At 46.0% G+C, this 13,291-nt stretch overlaps 1 protein-coding gene across 12 annotated transcripts in view; it reads right to left on the bottom strand.

The window, feature by feature from the left end:
* The window catches only part of Rgs6 (regulator of G-protein signaling 6), a 651,590-nt gene that overhangs the window by 521,350 nt on the left and 116,949 nt on the right, over window positions 1–13,291 (bottom strand). The window contains exon 1 of one of the 12 annotated variants that reach the window (XM_039112785.2): window positions 9,565–9,663. The exons of 7 other annotated variants lie outside the window; for them this stretch is intronic. The gene's annotated coding sequence lies outside the window, so the exon portion shown is untranslated. Of the gene's footprint in view, window positions 1–9,002; window positions 9,243–9,318; window positions 9,516–9,564; window positions 9,664–13,291 lie in introns of those variants that run through there. 4 more of the 12 variants (NM_019342.1, XM_063262370.1, XM_039112783.2 and 1 more) reach the window with 4 other exon arrangements.

Here is a 13,291-nt window from a genome sequence, read left to right as displayed (position 1 = left end):
GCGGGATAAAAGACACCAATACTTTTTTATTTTTATATTTTTACAACAACAGTACCACACCTCTATTTTAAAAGGCGTTGGGGGGGGGTCATATTTTAAGAAAAAATAGATTTACATGCCTCTCTTTCTGGGAGGGAAAGCCTTGTGTGTGCCTGTTACAAAGCAAGCGTGTTTAGAGAAAAAAATCACGATTTCTGGTTCCCTGTTTACCTGACCTAGTTAGTCCTATTACATACTTCAACTTGCAACATTTCCTAATGCTTTTTCCTTTGTTCCTTCCACATACTGTTCTTAATTACTATGAACCAGAATCCACAGCAGACGCTCAAGTTCTGCCAGGGAATAAGGAAGTCCCTGCTCTCCTGGAATGAATTTCTTAATGGAAGCAGACCCACAATAATGCAGCTGAAGGTATGGTGCTGGGACATGGAGAGGGTGCAGGGGAGAGCGGGAGGGGTCAGTAAAGAGCCCGAGTACCATTCTACCAACTGTGACCTGGCGGGGGGGGGGGTTATTATGAAGGCTTTTGTTAGTTTCTGTTTAGGTTTTTGGGCTGGGGACAGAATACTGGACCCTAGACATGCTAGGCATGAGCTCTAACATTGAAGCATAACCCCAACCCATTATGTTAGCTTTTACTCTATAAGATTTAAGGACCAGTTATTATCACTATCTCTCACTTGAAAAATTGTGTTGTTATTTCTCTCACTTTTGAGATTTCTTCCTAGTTTCTAAAGCCTGTCTCTTTGACAGGTCCAATATGCTGTCTCTAAACTAATAGTGTCATATGCACCTCCTGTCTACTTTCTTATGAACGGGGATTTCTAGAAAGAAGCTGCATCTACCAAGTCTGATTGACTAATTTGAAGTGCAATGGTGTGGGGAGGTTGGGATGTTGCAGATCCAGAGTCCAGTTACCTTACATTAAGCTACTTTTAGCCCTACTCCCTGCAGTAGCCATTGCTTGCTCACCTCTGTGCTAGACCTAATGGTTTTTAGGTAAAAAAAAAAAGTTTTTAGTCACAGATTCAAAACTTTTTTGAAATCTATTAACTTGTCAGACTTCTAGCTTCCATCAACCTCAAAGCCAAGACTGTCATCAGATAGCATCCGAGGCCTAAAGGAGAGATTCCCCCATTTTGATATAACTGTCTCTGCTGTTTTCCACCAATGCACTTTTAAATGCCTTGATTTATAACTCCATGAGGCTGCCATCACATGGGAACCTGGAACCTAGGGTAAGCTAGATCCATGCTTTCAATGGTCACTCAAATTTGGCTCCAGAATAAACCATCTCTCATTCACTTTGAGGTGAGAGCTGTGTTTTTTTTCTGTCAGTGCCCGGCCATGTAAATGCTACCCCTTCCTAAGAAGACACTCACAGTCCTTTCAGTTATTATTTATTATTTTTTGGTTATATCTACCTTGTCTCCAAAATGACTAAAAATATCTCAGGAGGGGAGGAATCTGTTTAGCCTCCAACTTGAGATACATCACAGACTTAGGACTTTGGAGTCCAAGAAAATCTGAGTTTAAGCCAGGAGGCAGTGTAGTCCTAGCTACTCAGGAAGTTTAGATTTAATTGAGTCTACAAGTTCAAGATCAACCTGGAAACACAGCAAGACATAGTCTCACAGGAAATAAGTAAGACCTGAGTTCCAGTAAAGATGAGATTATAACCGCCCCGCTTACATCCTCATTGGACTAGTCTGCCCGGTACCACAACGACACCAACCCATCATCTTCCATTTGCTCGATGCGTCTGAGGTCATCTCATTGCAGGTACAGGTGCTTTCACCAACATCCCTGCCTTCAGCCTCAAGGTTCGTAAGCATCTTGGCTCCCAAGGGGAGATCTGGGGTGCTCTGTCCTCTTCCACTCAGATGTTTGGACTATTAGCCTTACATGAGGCCGATCCAGTCCCCAAGAAGGATCTGTGAAGCTGGGTTTGAGAAGGACTCAGTCCATCAGATGCTACATAGATACTGTTAAGTCCTCGACAAGAACAGTAAGGGTTCATTACTCACAAATAAACATCTAATGATTCCTTGTCAAAACACTGGGCCTGAGAGTGTAAACCTGTAATCCCAGCAGCTCCAGAGGCGGAGTGGGATGAGCTGAAGTTCAAGTCCTACCTGGGCTATGGAGTGACCCTGTTTTAAAATAAAATGTAGGAAGAAGGCTGGAGGTGTAGCTCAGTGGCACAGTGCTTGCCTAATACGTACAAGGCCCTGATTTCAATCCCCAGTAGCACAAACATCAGCTAGAAAATATTCTCATGAAATACCCATCTTAGTTATGCTTTCTATTGCTGGGATAAAGATCAAAACCAACTTGGGGAGGAGAGGGTTGATTCATCTCGTGCTTCCACATCATAGTCCATCATCAAAGGAAGTCAGGACAGGAACTCACACAAGGCAGGACCCTGGAGGCAGGAGCTGGTACAGAGGCCATGGAGAAGTGCTGCTTAGAGGCTTGCTCTTAATGGCTTACTCAACCCACCTCTTATAGAACCCAGGACAACCTGCCCAGGGGTGGGTACAGGCCCCCAAGAGCTAGATACTCCTGCATCTACCATTAACCAAGGAATCACCCTGTAGCCTTGTCTACAGGCAATCTGGTGGTAGCATTTTCTAAACTGAGGTTCCCCTTCCCAGACAATTCTGGGTGTTTCCAGTCAAGAAAAAGCCACCCAGAAACACACACACACACACACACACACACACACACACACACACACACACCCATGTGGCACATCCATCTTCTCCAGCTTCTCACCGACTGACACGATACACAACCTTCTGTCATCAGTCTCACCCACTCAGGGGATGGAGCGGCTGCGTTTATCTGACAGATGAAAAAAATGGAAGTTCAAACAGCAGTGGTTCTCTGTCTGGGCTCTGGGCCAGCCTGGTCACAGCGAAGGCAACGCCAGTGGCTTGAGAACTTCCAGAGAATTCCAGCACTGTAGCACACTGATGTGGGAGACTTCATCTCAGCAGGCCGAGTGAATGATTCCCTTTAGCAAGAACACAGCCTCGGAGGAAACCAATGCTAGAGAGTTAGGGAGTGAGTGCTTCCAGGGCTCAACTTAAAGGTGGCTCTCTCCTTTGATGGTGTGACCAGACTATCCACAGAAGTCGATGTCTAAACAACTCTAATTTTAATAACTGCAGATAAAAAACCAATTCATTTGTCCAGTCAAGTATTTGATTTTTACATTTTTATTTGATTGTGTGTGTGTGTGTGTGTGTGTGTGTGTGTGTGTGTGTGTGTGTATGTGACTATGGTGACTGTGGTATATTTTGTGTGAGTGCTTGTGTGTATGTGTGCTGTATTTTTGAATGAGTGTGTGAGTGTGTGAGTGTGTGTGTGTGTGTGTGTGTGTGACTATGGTGACTGTGGTATATTTTGTGTGAGTGCTTGTGTGTATGTGTGCTGTATTTTTGAATGAGTGTGTGAGTGTGTGTGTGTGTGTGTGTGTGTGTATGTGACTATGGTGACTGTGGTATATTTTGTGTGAGTGCTTGTGTGTATGTGTGCTGTATTTTTGAATGAGTGTGTGAGTGTGTGAGTGTGTGAGTGTGTGTGTGTGTGTGTGTGTGTATGTGACTATGGTGACTGTGGTATATTTTGTGTGAGTGCTTGTGTGTATGTGTGCTGTATTTTTGAATGAGTGTGTGAGTGTGTGAGTGTGTGAGTGTGTGTGTGTGTGTGTGTATGTGACTATGGTGACTGTGGTATATTTTGTGTGAGTGCTTGTGTGTATGTGTGCTGTATTTTTGAATGAGTGTGTGAGTGTGTGTGTGTGTGTGTGTGTGTGTGTGTGTGACTATGGTGACTGTGGTATATTTTGTGTGAGTGCTTGTGTGTATGTGTGCTGTATTTTTGAATGAGTGTGTGAGTGTGTGAGTGTGTGAGTGTGTGTGTGTGTGTGTGTGTGTATGTGACTATGGTGACTGTGGTATATTTTGTGTGAGTGCTTGTGTGTATGTGTGCTGTATTTTTGAATGAGTGTGTGAGTGTGTGAGTGTGTGTGTGTGTGTGTGTGTGTGTGACTATGGTGACTGTGGTATATTTTGTGTGAGTGCTTGTGTGTATGTGTGCTGTATTTTTGAATGAGTGTGTGAGTGTGTGAGTGTGTGTGTGTGTGTGTGTGTGTATGTGACTATGGTGACTGTGGTATATTTTGTGTGAGTGCTTGTGTGTATGTGTGCTGTATTTTTGAATGAGTGTGTGAGTGTGTGAGTGTGTGTGTGTGTGTGTGTGTGTATGTGACTATGGTGACTGTGGTATATTTTGTGTGAGTGCTTGTGTGTATGTGTGCTGTATTTTTGAATGAGTGTGTGAGTGTGTGAGTGTGTGTGTGTGTGTGTGTGTGTATGTGACTATGGTGACTGTGGTATATTTTGTGTGAGTGCTTGTGTGTATGTGTGCTGTATTTTTGAATGAGTGTGTGAGTGTGTGAGTGTGTGTGTGTGTGTGTGTGTGTGTGACTATGGTGACTGTGGTATATTTTGTGTGAGTGCTTGTGTGTATGTGTGCTGTATTTTTGAATGAGTGTGTGAGTGTGTGTGTGTGTGTGTGCATGTGCACACATGTGAGGGTGTGAGCATGCCCGTGTGCACCTAAGGAGCCCAGCAGTCTGTATAAGGTACTTCCCTCTAATCCCTGTGCCTTTCCTCTCTCACTCTTTATCTTCTTTTTTATGTTGTACTCACAGCTTTATTTACTTTGGGGGGAGTATGTGTGCCACAATGCACGTGTGGAGATCAGAGAGCTATTCTGAGGAGTCATTTTTCACCTTTCACCTTGGATGTCCCAAGAATCAAACCCAGGGAATCAAGGTTGGCAGGACGCTCCTCCAGTCACTGAGCATCTTGCTAGCCCTCCACCCTTTGAGATAAAGCTTTTCTCACTGAACCCAGAGCTTACCAAGTTATCTAAACTGACTGGGCAGCAGTCCTAGGGTTCCCCTGTCTCTGCCTTTCCAGTGCTGGCATCACAGGTAAGGTTTTTTATTTGAATGCTAGGGATTGGAAGTCAAGTCATCTTGCTTGTGCAGTAAGCCTCTCCCACACAGCCCAGTAATGAAATATGTTTGTGGTGTCCCAAACACGAGTGCCCTCTGTACTCTGTGTCTAGTATCCAAGTAGAAGGGAGGGCTTTCCCTTCAGTAGAAAACTGTGGAAGGAGGAGCAAACGTTCTAAATGGGCTATGGCAGCTACCTGGAACCCCACGCAGGCTGAATCTCCTGCCTATCACAGGCAACCACAGGGGCTCAGTAGAAGCAGGTAAGAAGAACTTCCCTCCAGGACTAGAAGGGCCTGGGTCTGACTTCTGATGCAACTACGTGCTATCTTTGGGTGCAAGTTAATTTATTTCTCTAAGCCTTAGTTTACCTAATTGCAAAATGGGCACCCATCTCTCAAATGAGCAGAGCTCAGACTTTTGAGAGGAGGGGATAGCAGGGAGTCCTTGCCCGCTCTATTTATTGCTTTCATGGTTTATGTCGTTATTAATAAACTCTCTCTTCCCTTTCTGGAGAAGTCTTCTTCCAGGATCCATAGGGGATGAATCCAGGACCCTCCACAGACACAATCCTGAAAAATCAAGTCCTTTACATCTAATCTTCGAGTACTCCTTTGCATTCATTAAGCCATCTCTAGGTTAATTACAATAATTAATATGGTGTGAATATTATGCAGATAGTAGCCAAACAATGTAGGATAGGAAATGTCTCATTTGTGCTGCTGTGATAAAATACCTGGACCAATATATACACGCATATAAGTGTGTGTGTGTGTGTGTGTGTGTGTGTGTGTGTGGAGAGAGAGAGAGAGAGAGAGAGAGAGAGAGAGAGAGAGAGAGAGAGGGAAAGGTGTGGGGTCTGTTTTAGCTCAAGGTTTCTGGCCCATCACTGTGGGGAAGTCATGGGGTAAGAGCTAGAAGCAGTTGGTCCCAAAACATCAGTCATCAAGAGCAGAGAGAATGCTGCATGCATGCTTAATACTTAGCTCGTTTCTCCTACTCCAATCAAGTCCCGTGCCCCAAACCAGGGAATGGTGCCACTCACTTTCAGGCTGGCTCCTCCCCATCAGTAAAGACAGCTAAAACAATCTTCCACAGACATATTCAAATAATCCCTCGCCAGGACTCTCTTTCCAGGTAGATCTCGGTTGTGTCGCATTGACAATTAAAACTAACCTCCACAGGTAATAAATAATATTAGCTAATAATAAATGGGGCCAGGTTTTGTATGTGTTCAGCACAAATACATCATCTTCTGAGGTTCTGATCAGCAGCTGGTTCCGTGGGCAGATGAGGGACCTACAGAGAAGGAGGACCAATTGCCATGTGACAGCCTCTTACAGGATGCAGAATGCAGCAGAGGGGCATTTGGTTCAAGGTTTACAAGGTCTCGGGCCCGTATTCCTAGTTATTTAATGCAAGTCATTAAGGTTACTGTTCAATTTAATTGCCTATGTGTAAGCAGTCTTCCATTCCCTGCTGTTTGAAGAACTGGGTTACGTGACTAATAATTACTCTTTTTTTTTTCCTTTTTTTCGGAGCTGGGGACCGAACCCAGGGCCTTGCGCTTGCTAGGCAAGCGCTCTACCACTGAGCTAAATCCCCAACCCCTAATAATTACTCTTAATACAAACTCCACAGTCCCAAGTTCTGGGTGTCTCTTTTCTATCTTGACTAGTTTGGAAAGTTTACCTCCTGTAGAGAAAACTGGTACTGATCCAAGCCAGCGTTTCCTGACCAACCTGCTGGAAACCAAATTGCTGGCAGGTAAGTCCAGGGGAACGTGGTTGCTGCCGGGAGTGGGAAACTTTGGCTCCGAAAGGGTTATTGGTCTCACAGGGTCAGCAGAGTCAGACATATGATGAAAGGATAAATTCACAGGCTAACTCCAGGAGGAGTGAACCAGAACCTCTGGGGGTGAGCCCCAGCTGCCTGTTTGAATTATCCCTCTTCAAACAGAGACCGTTCTCATCAAAAGTCAAGGCAACACATAGGTCCTAAGCTCACTGAGTTAAATCTGAAAGTCCCCTGCCCTTCCAGAAGAGTTACAGACAAACCACAACCACAACCCAGGTCTCCCACCTGAATGGCCACCGTTCCTTCTGCCGCTTGCTTTACTGCCAACCTCTGAAGAGGCACCCCATCCCAGCATCCCAGCGCCTCCCTGATCCCAGCTCCTCCCAGCCAAAGCAGGAGCACTGGCTCCCGAAGGGCAGACAACTGTTTTTGAAAAATAAGGACCTCGAATGGAAAACTGCAACCAAATCCTACTGAAATCACCTAAAGTATTAGGCATTACTTCCCAAGCGTTCAACAAGATAGAACTTCTATTTGTGACATTTGAAAATCCAGGGTGAGGGAGGGAGGTCCATGAAGGCTTGGCAAGCTCAACATCTGGAGGAATGTAGTTTGAAAAAATGTCAACAGCTGTGTCAGTCTGTAGGACAGACATTCTAAAGAGTCTTCTCCCCAGATTGTTTCCAACAGGTGAGTGGTACTTCGCTAATCATGAGGGGAAAGTAAAACTGATTTTTTTTAACTATTCCCTATCCATATCATTCTGCACGGAGGTTTATTTCATATTTCTATTCCTTTCTATACAGCAGGACGGTATTATAGTAATTATTTATATGGCACCATATGTTACAATGAAGATGAAATTCATTAAATGTACTTTCCCAGATGCTCTGAAAATAAGCAAGGAGGTTAAAGGCACTTTGAGGTTCAAAGCACTAAGAATTAAAACAAGCCGCAGAGCTAAAGGAAAAATTAATCCCAGTATTGAGCCCTCTGAGAGCATCCCTTTTGAAAAGAAAATAATAAAATGTGGTAGACAGCTTCTCCCTCTTATCTTACGTTTAACCCCTGGAACGTGCAGGACCTCGGGAAATAGAAACATATGAGAGAAAGTCAGAAACACAGGGACCAGAAGGATCTTACCTTCACACACACACACACACACACACGCACATACATACACACACACACACACACACACACACACACACACACTTCCATTCCTGTGGGACAGTAAGATGTTGAAATTTACTGGCAAATTCCATTGCCCAATGATTCTTTTTTTTCCCTTGTAAGTAATGTTTGCTCATTTAAAAAAAACATTTATGTTGGCTATCTGATTTCATAAATCATAAATAAACAAACAAGTCTCATTTAAAGAGACATGGCAGCCACACAGGCATCCTTTTCTGTCACATTTAATGTGACGAATTGATAGCTTCAAAGAAAGACATTTTACTGAAAGTCTCTCAGCAGAATAAGCTCAGGGAATGTTAACTGAAATTTCATAAGAAGAATGAAAAGCAAAGTTAAGACTATGGAAAGGAAAACACCGAGAGCTAACCCCTTCACCGAATTACCTCCCAACAGCTGACATTTCTAAACTCTGCAGCTGCTTTAGGGAAAGAAGGAGTTGGTGGAAGGAAGCTTTCATCACACTGGAACTTACAGTGTCCAAGATCACCTCGGTATCCACACGATTTAGATTAACAGCCATATCAAAGAACTCAAACACTGTATCATCCTGCTCTCCCCGTGCATGCTGTCTTTGGCATCCAAAGGTGTGTCTGGGGGGACAGCCCTCCGTCCTCCACTTTGATGGAGTAAGTCCCTTCTAATGAAAAGTAAGTTCAGAGTAAGGATAAAATAATATAGGAGTCACAGAAACTTCCAGGCAGCCCAGATCCAACTGCGCACAATCACCCACCTACCTACTTGTGAAAACTGACTTGTGAGCGCCTTGTTTATAGTGCGCTGACCTCCACAGCAAAGGTCTTCCAACCATCGCGCACATACTGGCAACCCATCCTGTAACATTCTGACAGGCACCAACCCAGGTCTTACTCTCCCATTGTCCCTAGAGAGAAAAGGATGTAATGGTGGACTTTACGACTCATGATTGCCTTTCAATTTTTCCTTTGGGTCTGCTAAAAGGGCATGGATCAGAACTTACCTACAGGTCCAGTTTCTAAGCAGACACCAATGCTGTGCTGCGGGAATAATTCCAAACCAACGAGATTCAAAACATCTTGAATTTATTTGCAGACTTAGTAATGCCACTTGTCTCCACGAGAGAGAAAGCGCTCCCACTTTGTCATTAAAAAAGAATGAAAACCCGCAGCTTTCCTCTGAACAAATTTAAATTTTCTGGGTCACTTCTCTCATCACACTTTTTAAGCAGCCTGACCCGCTCAGAAAAGGCTATACCTACTGTCTGTAAAGACGATTCCCAAACCTCAGACCTCACCACCCTCCCCTGCCTTCCTCACCTCACCACCGAGCCTCGCCCTTTCACAAACCAGGAGCTTATTCACCAGAAAAGTTGCTGGAGGTAGACTTCCCAACCTGCGCTCTCGGAACTGAATGGCTGGGAAGAAGAGAGAGCCTCTGGGGCCCCGCACGCCCTCCAGGCCCAGGCGCGGAGCGCGTCCCACCCCAAAGCCGGGAAGGCGATTTCCATGTAGACCTGCACCCATCCCACACAAGTCCGCACGCCAGCTCGCCGAGTCACTTACGTAAGCTCGCCGTGCACAGTCCCAAACTGCAGACACACACCCGCACCTGTCACGCATCTGAAATGGACAGGCGCCCACCCCCGAGGAATGCAAGCCATACAGATCGGGGCGCGGGTGCGGCTTTTCTTCCCTTTCCCCTGGTTCTTGTCCCGTTTTGTCTAAGTACAATTACCTTAGCAACCAAAGAATTGCCTCGACTCGCTCCGGCGTCTCAGTTTCTCCTAAAGCCCGGCTGGCGCCCGGAGCATGGTAAGGTTGGGGAACCCGGGAGTCGCCAGCTCTCAGGGGTGGAGGGGCAGCCGAATCCGTCCGGGCACTGATCTCCCTAGTGTCGCCTCTGCTTCCTCCTCTTCCACCTCCTTGGTGCCACTCTCCGAGGCGGCGACCGCAAGGGGCTCAACGAGCAGACTGTGCAGCCCCAGACCCAGGAGGAGGCGCGGCGGGTCCCATGGTGCCAGGGCGCGGGGCTCCCGGGGTGTTTCCCTCGCCCCTCGCCGGTCCGGACCGGATCCGCCCCCTCGGCGCCCGCAGCAACAGGGACCCCGGGGCGCCCCCGGGCGGAGCTCTTGGCCACCCGGCAGGGACCGATCGCCAAGGAGCTGCCTGGAGTCGCGCAGCCCAGGCGCTCGGCTCGGCCGCTGCGGCAGCGGCGCCCGCTGTCGGGGACCCAGAGCAGCTGCAGCCCCGCGCCGCGCACCTGGGTGCCCGCACCTGGCTTGAGTGGCGCTCAGCGAGCGGGACCCTGACACCTGAACAGGTCCGCAGGTCGCCGCCGCCAGGCTCACCTGTCCTAGCACCGCCCAAGGTATGGATCAGGCTCTGTGCAGCAGGCGGAGGAAAAAAATAGTCTGCAGATTCCTGGCCACCAAGCAGCTGCCTAGAAAACCGAGGGGCTGTCTCAAGCAAGCCAAGGCTCCTCTCCTCGCTGCTAGGATGACCGGGTACGGAAACTTTAGTGGCTCCAAGATGCTCACGATTCTGGCCTGGGGTGCTATCCCAGTAGCTTTTAAATCCCTCACTGACGTGGGGCTGGTGCCCTCTAAATTAAAATGAGCCTGTGCGTTCGTCAGAGATATTGTTGCTAACCTCGTGGCTTTATTTATTCAACGTTTACACCACACACAGCGTTGGGAGCGCTTTGTGGCTGGTACAAAAGGGAATCTATGTACAATATCCTTGGGCAAGAAGAGAAGAGTTGACATTCAAATGAGCAAGGGTGACTTGAATGGACAGCTTAATGTGGAAGTCCTGAAATGTGATGTTTGACCACTTGTGACTGGGTTTCGGATTCGGCTTTCCCCAAGCACTGAGTAAATGGCAGCCACCTGTAATATGAGCACTCAGTGGGTGGAGGCCCGAGAGATCAGAAGTTCAAGGCCATCTTTGGCTACTTAGGGAGTCTGAGGCCTCACTGGACTACTTAAAAGCCTGTCTCAAATTATTTTAGGAAGCTGTAGTTGGAGGTAGGACAAGGTGGTTGTTACTAAATAGTTACCAGTAGATGTGTACGTCAATGTTACCAACACCAATAATGGATCAGTAATTTATACTTTAATGAATTAATCACAAACAAAAAAATTAAATTACCCCAAGTCATTAAGGATGAATGATCTGGACTCTTCATTTTCATGAGTCTGGAGGAGAAAATTTCAAGTTTCCTTGGCAATATGCACATTTGTCAGCACTGCTGTGCATAAATATGTAAATAATGAAAAACACCAGTTAGATGTAAATGGAGAGGCATTCTTCTAAAATGGCAGACTGTTAAAGATGGCTTCCGACTGAACGAAGCCAGAGGACAAGGCTGCTAAGTCAGCAGGTGATCTTGGGTAGGCTCCAACACCTACAAATGACACCGATAACCACAGATTTCAATAATATATGGATTCAAAAAAAATAGACCAGTCAGTGTTGTTTCCTCACATAACGTTAGTGCGCTTGCCACACTGAGAATGACCTGTGTTTAGGAACTGTACTCTGAAGTCTGAAGGGGTCGGTGAGTGGAACCTGGATGTGCCAGGAACTCTGTATGTGCCCTACTGGTAGGTGGTAAGCACTTTAAGTCAGAGGTGGGGCCCAGTAGGGTATATGGAGAGTCCGTGGAGGGTGTATGAGGAGACTGGCTCCTCCCACAGTCTACTTCCCGGAGCCATGAGGTACACAGTGCTCCCACCAGCATCTTCCACCATCGAAGCTTAAAGCATAGGACCAAGAGACCATGGGTTAAAAATCTCTAAAACTTCATGCCAAAAAGAAGCCTTTCCTCCTTGTAAATTGTTTACCTCCAGTATTTTGCCACTGGGAAGAGAAGGTGCCTAATATACAAGCTTTTGTTACTCATTCACAGATGGTTGGAAACTGGTAACACACAAATAAAGTGAGCAAGCAGGCTGGTCTGTCCAACTGCTTGTGTAATGTGTTTTGTAATTCAATATGATTTCAGAATAGATGGTCTACAAAGATACATTGAGATATAATTGTTCTCAAGATGAACAACAAAGGCCCTTTTTTTTTTCCATTTTATTTTATGTGTAGGGATGTTTCGCCTGCATGTATGCTCACCATGTGTGTGCAATGCCTACTGGAGGCCAGAAGAGGGTGACAAGAGTTATAGCCGGTTCTGAGTCAGAATGTGGGTTCTTGGAACCAAACCCAAGACCTCTGAAAAGCTGCCACTGCCCTTAACCACTGAGTTATCCCTCTGACCCCTAAAGACTCCTCGCTTTTGAAAAGTGTCCCTCACAGTTTTCTTTGAAGAATTCTCTCACCATTAACTGAGATAAAAAGATGGTCTCTCTGCACACTACTCTGTGAATATGTACAATCCCACCCAACCTGTTTTGGTTAGCCAACCCCGTATTCCTGAAGGCCTTGCCACACACAGCAATCTTTCCAGAAACCCTAAGGTATAAAATAAATACAGCAATGTGTAAAACCCTGAGTCTTTTGATTTCTTCATTACCAGAGGAGGGGCCACAGCTAAGCCTGTGATAGAATTGCCATTAGGACAGCTCTGCTTACTTCATTTTAATAACAGCATTAAGAGCAGAGATAGAACATGAAGTGCATAGTACACGTAAGCGTCTCTGAAACACATTAGGGGCTTGTGGAGGATAATGAGTTTGGGTACAAGACAGCCCATGTCTTGGATCATGGATTCGTTATATTTGACAGCTGATGACACTCTTCCTCAAATCTCCTTATCTCTTCCTTCAACGTTATGTGAAGTTTGGGGTGTGTGTGTGTGTGTGTGTGTGTGTGTGTGTGTGTGATATGTGAGTGTAAGTGGATGCCACAGTGTGTCTACGGAGGTCAGAGGGAAACCTTGGGTATTAGTGTTTCTTCCACTTCATTTGAGACAGGGTCTCCTGGTCGTTTGAAGCTGTGTACACAAGGCCTGCAAGCTTCCAAGATTCTCCTATCTCTGCTTCCCATCTTCCTACAGAAACACAGGGATCACAGACACAGACTACCCTGCCTGGCTTACATGGGTCCTGAGAATTCAAACTCAGGTCCTCACAAATGTGCACCCACTGAACCATCTCCCCAGCTTATGTGGAGCCTTTTATCCTAACAGCTAAGGACCACACTCTTTCCATTTTGACAAAAGACAGGAACTAGATTTTGGGTCAGCTTTTCCTCATGGTACATCCAGAAAGAAAACAAATGTTCTCATAGTATGTAAGGGAGCTTGCAGCCAAGCCTGATGGCCTAAGTTGGATCCCCA

This window comes from Rattus norvegicus, chromosome 6 (genome assembly GCF_036323735.1).
Source record: "Rattus norvegicus strain BN/NHsdMcwi chromosome 6, GRCr8, whole genome shotgun sequence".
Lineage (NCBI taxonomy): Eukaryota > Metazoa > Chordata > Mammalia > Rodentia > Muridae > Rattus > Rattus norvegicus.
Note: the sequence above shows the minus strand (reverse complement) of the source record. Positions and strands in the feature narration are given on the sequence as shown.